The following is a 7,609-nucleotide window of genomic DNA, read 5'->3' on the forward strand; positions in this document are numbered from 1 at the left end:
AATTGGGTCTATCTAGTGGCAATATAGTTTCAAGTGACTGCAGTGTTGCCCCTGATTTAAACTCAATGATGGCTTGTTTGTGATATTCAGACTCAGGATTCTCAATCTTAAAGGTTCTACTGATTGACCCCCATTGCTTCAAGTAATCGAAAATCTCCTCATCTACAGGGGTATAGGATAACCCACTTACTATGACTGAATTTGGTACTTTGATATTTTCGTACTCAACAATCTCCATTTTACAGGTGTAACACTCAACCCTGAAATTTTCAAACTTTTAACAAAAAAAAAAAAAATTGCAAATCAAAGTGTTATTCTAACTAGCTTTCCTGAATGGCAACAGTCTACTCACAAAGCTCCTTGGCTGGCTCGCCAAGTTTATGTAACCGTGATACACACTAAATGTAAGCTTACGCTGGGTTAGGTTCGGAAGGAGCTAAGTGATATAAACTGTACCCATAAAAGGAAATATCAGACCAGGTAAGTAGTAACCAGTAACTTTTACTCACATTAATTTTGCAAATAGCAGTTGAAACACAATTGCATAACATTTATATGGAAAAAATAAAAAAAATCAAATGGGCCCTTTAAAATAAATGAGTCTCTGATTTTGTCCTTTTGTAGTCGTTAAAGTCTGTTTTGTGATCACTTTCTGTATTAATCAATCCTGTCAATAGTTCGATGTCAAAAGTGTGTGTCACCAGTTCTGTGACAGTTCCTCCTTTTAAAAGGAAGTTTGCACTTGGATGAAAGTGGGTACCAGCTCAGGCGACTGATACTTTCCTACCACCAGGGGAAACGTTCGATGAGTTGGTCTGCATCTCTTCACGATCACACTGGGAGGCTCGCCATCGATAGAGAAGGATCTTCCAAGTAGTTTTCACTCTGTTCATAAGACCTGACCGAGACAAATACTGGTGAAAAACGGAGTTTTCAAAACTCTCGGTTGCTCCTCCTTATTCTGTCTTCTGTGTTGGTTCTTTAGCTTGCTAATACACTCACTTTTATCACTCTGTTAACTTTATGTCAATTTCCTCTCGTTTCCCATCGCCATCAATCGTGTTCGTCTTCTCTCTTTCTCTCACATACTCGCGCGCATGGTTGAATCACGCAATTTGCCTCGTGTCCTGTCAATCATGTTCAGCTAGGGGAGGACTATCACTCCTGATTGGCTGATTTCTTCCTAAGGGATATTACACTATTTGGCTGTTTTTTTTCTTAAAGGGATATTAATCTATTTTGGCAGATTTTTTTCTAAAGAGATATTACACTATTTTAATACAATTTTAAAGTAATTTTAACCCTGTATTGCCACTGGGTTACATGACCATAGTATTACTGTGCTCAATTGGCCTGTCAACTCTCCTGACCTGAACCCCAGGGAGAATCTGTGGGATATTGTGAAGAGAAAGTTGAGAGACGCAAGACCCAACACTCTGGATGAGCTTAAGGCTGCTATCGAAGCATCCTGGGCCTTCATAACACCTCAGCAGTGCCACAGGCTGATTGCCTCCATGCCACGCCGCATTGAAGCAGTCATTTCTGCAAAAGGATTCCCGACCAAGTATTGAGTGCATAACTGAACATAATTATTTGAAGGTTGACTTTTTTTTGTATTAAAAAAACTTTTCTTTTATTGGTCAGATGAAATATGCTAATTTTCTGAGATAGCAATTTTGTTTTTTTTTCTTATTCCTGTGTTTATATCTCACAATTCAGACATTTTTAACTCAAAATTATCAGTTGTTTTTTTTGCCAGTATTTAAAAAAGTAATTGTGATCACACAATTCAGACTTTTCTTCGCTTATTTGAGTGAGTTTATATCTCTCACTTCTGATTTGCGAGATATGAACTCAGAATTGATAGATACAAACTCAAAATTGCAAGGAAAAAAGTCAGAATTGTGAGATAAAGTTGCAGTTGCCTTATTGATTTGTTTATTCTGTGGCGCAAACAGGCTTCCATAAAGATTGCATCAGTCTGTCTGTGATGAAAACCAGTGAGCTTTAGTATCCATGTCTTTGTGCAAGTATCCAAGCCTTGTCGGTCCTAAGGGCACATCTTAAGTAAATGCAATGACCAGCTCTAACAAATGACCTCCCATTTTATTCATAGCGGGAATCAACAATCTACTTTTAGTTCACAATCACGTGATCTTTATTTATATGCTCTGCCAAGCTCAGTGTTTGACTCTGCGTACTGTACCTCTATGAAGTGTCGAAAGCCAGGAAAGTGGGTCTGGTTAGCATTGCTGAATCCAATCAGTGGGTCCTAAGTAGGTCAGAAAGCTGACCTAAATTGAGGAAGAGATTCTTACTTCCCTTCACTTCACTGAGCATCCCCTCAAGACCAGATCTGCATTGTGTTGAGAGGGGAGTAGAGTGTGAACAGTCCTGTAATATATCAGAGACTAAGACAACAAGGGAACAGAGGCAGCTAAAAGAACAAATGATGACGCGAAGAACCATTCCTCACTAAAAATACTGCAACATGAAAAAAATTGCTAATTTGCTAATGCTAACAACAAAACAGCATCTGTCAAAATGGAGGTGAGCAATGGTTTAATTCCTTATCATTCCAACATTGGAAAGTACATAGTCTATTTTTGAAAAAAATATTATTATTTTTGTTTTCTTTCATTTATTCCATGAAACTGTTATTTAAGCCCGAAAACTGCCAGTGTAAAATACATTGTATTTATTCTGTGTTCTATGGTATCAGCATGTCATTTAGCAGAAAGAAAATATTACACAAAGTATACAAACCATCTGTCTCGTACTTGACCAAATCAGCATGGAATATAGGTTTATCCCATTGAACAGCAGACTGCATATGTCATTGTGCTCCTTTATTTTAATTTATTTTTTGCCATTATTATTATCAACATTTTGTCTCTTTTACTAAATTTCTAAAATGGAGCCATTTAATTTAAATTTTATTTGAATAACTGACCATGGTGTGTAAGTATTTATTTATTTATTTTATCCAGTGCGTTGTGATTGGCCAAATGTTTCAAGCATCTGACGGAAATGTTATGCCCCTCAACATATACGATTAGGGCGAAACAATGAAACCCATTACAAACGAGGCAGTTGTTGCATCCAGAAGAAACATATTTACTGATTATAATGACTTTTATACTGATTATAAAGACTGTCTTTTTATGTCCTTTTTGACTGTCCTTGCAAAGAGTTAGGAATGGCCAACGGCTTGAGTGAGGAACAGTGTGGGGCTTGAGTGAGGAACGGCCCGTGGCTTCAGTGAGGAACAGCCTGCGGCTTGAATGAGCATCAGCCAGCAGCTATAACGAGGAACGTCCGGCGGATTTGACGAAGGAGCGGCCAGGGCTTGCAGCAACCACATGTGACTTCCCTGGGCTGGACTCCACTTCGTCCACAGTGGAAGCCGACCTGCAGATCCACAGTGCAAAGTTGATGTATTTCCTCAGCGACCAGCACGGATCAGCTCCAGTCATGACGAAGTAGATACTATGCTCTTTTGGAAGGCCAAACTTTACTTTCACATTGAAACACAGCTTCTCTACTAAATGGCGCTGATGGCAACAGCGAAAATAAAAGTTACGCCATCTTTCTTCGCATGAATTTTTGGGCGATGTTTAGCAAATCTTCCAACATAGTGACATAGAGATGTGAGGGTGTGTTTAAACTAGCCGCTTTAGGGGTGCTTGGACAAGTCTTAACTTTTTAGAATTTCTCTTCGGATTTGAGAATTTAGTCTGTGCAGCTTTACAGATCTTCTTTATGCACCCAGAGCTTGCAACACTCCAAAGTAATTAGCAGACACTTTTATCCAAAACGACTTACAAATGAGGACAATGGAAGCAATAAAAAACAACAAAAGAGCAATGGTATATAAGTCCTATAACAAGTCTCCGTTAGCTTAAACACAGTACACATAGCAAGGGCTTTTAAATAATATAATACTGTAAATAAAAAGAAAATATCTCCTTGGCTGTCGGTAATTTGGGCAAGGGAATGAAATGTGCCGCCTTCGAGAACCGGTCCACTACAGTCAAAACAACTGTCATGCCATTAGAGGGCGGGAGGGCGGTAACAAAATCTAGAGCAATATGTGACCAGGGTCTCGAAGGGACAGACAGCGGTTGAAGGAGCCCATCAGGAGGTTGGTTAGTTAAACCTGATGTTTAACTAACCAACCTCCTAACTAACCGATGTTGGAACATTGACCCCACCGGACAACTTCGGACCTTAACTCCTCGGGCACAAATAATCGGTTCGGTGGGCAACCGGACGGAGGCATTACCCCTTCTAAGGCCGTCTTGACCTTCGACTTGACCTCCCATACGAGTGCTGAGACTACTAATCTCTCAGGCAAAATACACTCGGGAGTAACGGGACGGGCGGAGGGATCAAAAAGACGTGACAAAGAATCAGGTTTAACATTTTTGGAAACCGGGCGCGCGGTACAATAGGGTAAATTCAAAACGGCTGAAAAAAAGTGCCCACCGAGCCTGCCTGGAATTGAGTCTTTTAGCAGTTCTAATGTACTCTAAATTCTTATGATCGGTCCAAACAATAAAGGGAACCCCTGAACCCTCTAACCAGTGGCGCCACTCCTCCAATGCTAATTTGACCGCCAACAACTCTCTATTGCCAATGTCATAATTACGTTCGGCAGGAGATAATCGATGAGAGAAAAACGCACAAGGGTGGACCTTATCATCTGAAGCAGCACGTTGGGACAACACTGCTCCTACCCCCACCTCTGATGCGTCGACCTCCACCACGAACTGCCGTGTGGGATCAGGGGCGACAAGGATGGGAGCCGAAACAAAGCGGTTCTTCAGGTTAGAGAACGCAGTCTCAGCTGCGTCAGACCACCTGAACGGAGTACTGGGGGAGGTCAAGGCTGTCAGAGGTGAGGCTAGTTGGCTGTAATTGCGAATAAAACGGCGATAGAAGTTGGTGAACCCCAGAAACCGCTGTAGGGCCTTACGGGAATCTGGAGATGGCCAATCTATCACAGAGCCTGAACGGCATCACCAAATATTAAAAGTGCCCTCTAGGGGTGTTAAAGGCAGTTTTCCATTCATCCCCCTTCCTGATGCGGACCAAATGATATGCGTTACGTAAATCCAATTTTGTGAATACAGATGCTCCCTGCAACCTCTCGAAAGCTGAAGACATGAGTGGTAATGGATAAGTATTCTTAATAGTAATGTTGTTCAGCTCTCGGTAATCAATACAAGGTCGCAGAGAACCATCCTTCTTACCCACAAAAAAGAACCCCGCCCCCGCTGGAGAAGAGGAAGGACGGATGAACCCAGAGTCTAGGGAATCAGAAATATATTTCTCCATGGCCTCCCTCTCAGGAATAGAAAGAGAGTATGACTTGCCTTTAGGCGGAGATTTACCTGACACTAAGTCTATGGCACAGTTGTAGGGACGATGCGGAGGAAGAGAAGCAGCCCGGGACTTACTGAACACTTCCTTCAGGTCCAGATACTCAATGGGCACGTTTGGCAAAGCCATGGTCTCCTTCTGTAAGACAGAAACAGGAACAACAGGACAAGCAGAAACCAGACAAGACTCATGACATCTTTGACTCCACAATGTGACAGTGTTAGAACCCCATTCCACTCGTGGATTATGTTTTGACAACCAGGGGTGACCTAATACAATGGGAGCAACAGGGGAGTCCATTAGGAAAAAGGATATGGTTTCTTGATGGTTCCCAGATGTGATGAGTGTGATGTTATCAGTATGGTGGGTGACGTGAGGCAGTTCCTGGCCGTTGAGTGCGGTGACATGGATGGGGAGAGACACAGGAAGGACAGGAATGTTCAAGTGATGTGCCAGTGAAGAATCCATGAAGTTACCTTCGGCTCCGGAGTCCAGAAGGGCGTGACACTCGAGATGTTGATTTCTCCACCGCGGTTTCACCGGAAGGAGGGTCGATGATGTAGGTGAGGACTTCTCAGCGGAGATCCCACCCGATAGTAGCCTCAGGTTTACTACCGGGCTGGGTCCTTTAACCGGGCATGAGTAGATGTTATGGTCAGCGTCTCCACAGTATAAACATAGTCCTTGGGACCTCCGCCGTTCCCTCTCCCTCCGGGACAGCCGAGCTCGACCCACCTGCATGGGCTCGTGATCGTCGACATAACCGACCGTGTTCTCTCGACTCAAGCGCCCCCTACCAGGAGAGAATGGAGGTCTGGAAGGACTGTGTTGGCGGCCCAGGTGATTAAACCTGGCCTCCACCCGCAACGCCAGGTCTATGAGTTCGTTGAGAGTAGGGGGCAGCTCGAGGAGGTAGATCTCCTGCTGAACACGGTCGGATAACACATGCAGGAATCTATCCCACTGTGCCGCCTCGTTCCACTGGCACGCGGCCGTCAGGGTAAGGAACTCGATGGAATACTCGGTGACAGATGAATGTCCTTGCTGGAGTTCCGAGAGGTGATGGGCGGCCTCCCTGCCGGTCGCGGCCCGGTCGAAGACTCTCTTCATTTCGTCAGATAGGAGGTGGAACGAGGCACAACACGGATGTTGATTTTCCCACACCGCCGTTCCCCATGAGGCAGCCTTGCCCGATAAAAGGGTGAGCGTGAACGCTACCTTGAATTCTTCAGTGGCGAAAGTGCGGGGGTGCAGGGCAAAATGCATAGAGCACTTGTTGAGGAATGTTCTGCAAAAAGTTGGCTCACCAGCATAATTCTCCGGCGCCAGAAGTCGCGGCTCTGGCCGGAAGTGATCCTGGGGAATCCCCGGGGGAACGAACGGCGCAGGCGGTGCGCTGGGCGCAGTGGGAGATTTGAGCTGATGGATCCGCTGGGTGAGCTCTGACACCTGTGCCACCAGCGCTCGGACAGCGCGTCCGGTGTTAGAGATGCTCTCCTGCTGCTGATCCATGCGTTGACCACTGTGGTGCATGAAGTCGGTGAGGCTATTGGTGCTCGCTGCTTCCATGTTGGGTGAGATTGTTCTGTGACGGCTGGTGAAAAGACAGTCCGGAAACAATAGCGAGTTAACAACGTTTAATGAGATGATGAGATATAGTACAAAGACACACAAGGACGATGAGGCGGTAACACTCCAGGGAGACGATAGATGGTGAGAAGTCCAGACGGTGGTTGAGTGTAGGTGAGGAGTCCGGGTCTTGACGGCGTGAGGCAGCAGGAGAGAGTGGCACAGGAACTGCGGGGAACAGAGCCGAAGGTAAGTGTCCGTGGCTGAGTGATCGTGCGGAGAGTGGATGAGGTTCTGGGGAAACACAGACATCCAAACGCAAACTACACAGAAGCCAGACGGGGGTAAACACAACGACATGAAACAATGATCTCACAAACACAAGACGTGAGACAAGCCATTATATAGGAGATGGGTAATGAGTGGCAGCTGTTGCTGATACAATTAACGGAGACGCCCACAACTAATCAGTGCAGACGCAGAACACACAAAATTCACCACAAAGTGTAAACAACACAAGATCACGGTTTACCAACCGTGACATGTGGTCTGAGAAAGTTAGCTCCAAGGTTTCTGGCTGTTTTTGAAGGAGTTATGGTTGATGTGCCTAACTTGATGGTGAAATTGTGGTGAAAAGATGGGTTTGCTGGAACCA

This window comes from Carassius gibelio, chromosome A2 (genome assembly GCF_023724105.1).
Source record: "Carassius gibelio isolate Cgi1373 ecotype wild population from Czech Republic chromosome A2, carGib1.2-hapl.c, whole genome shotgun sequence".
NCBI classification, from domain to species: Eukaryota; Metazoa; Chordata; class Actinopteri; order Cypriniformes; family Cyprinidae; genus Carassius; species Carassius gibelio.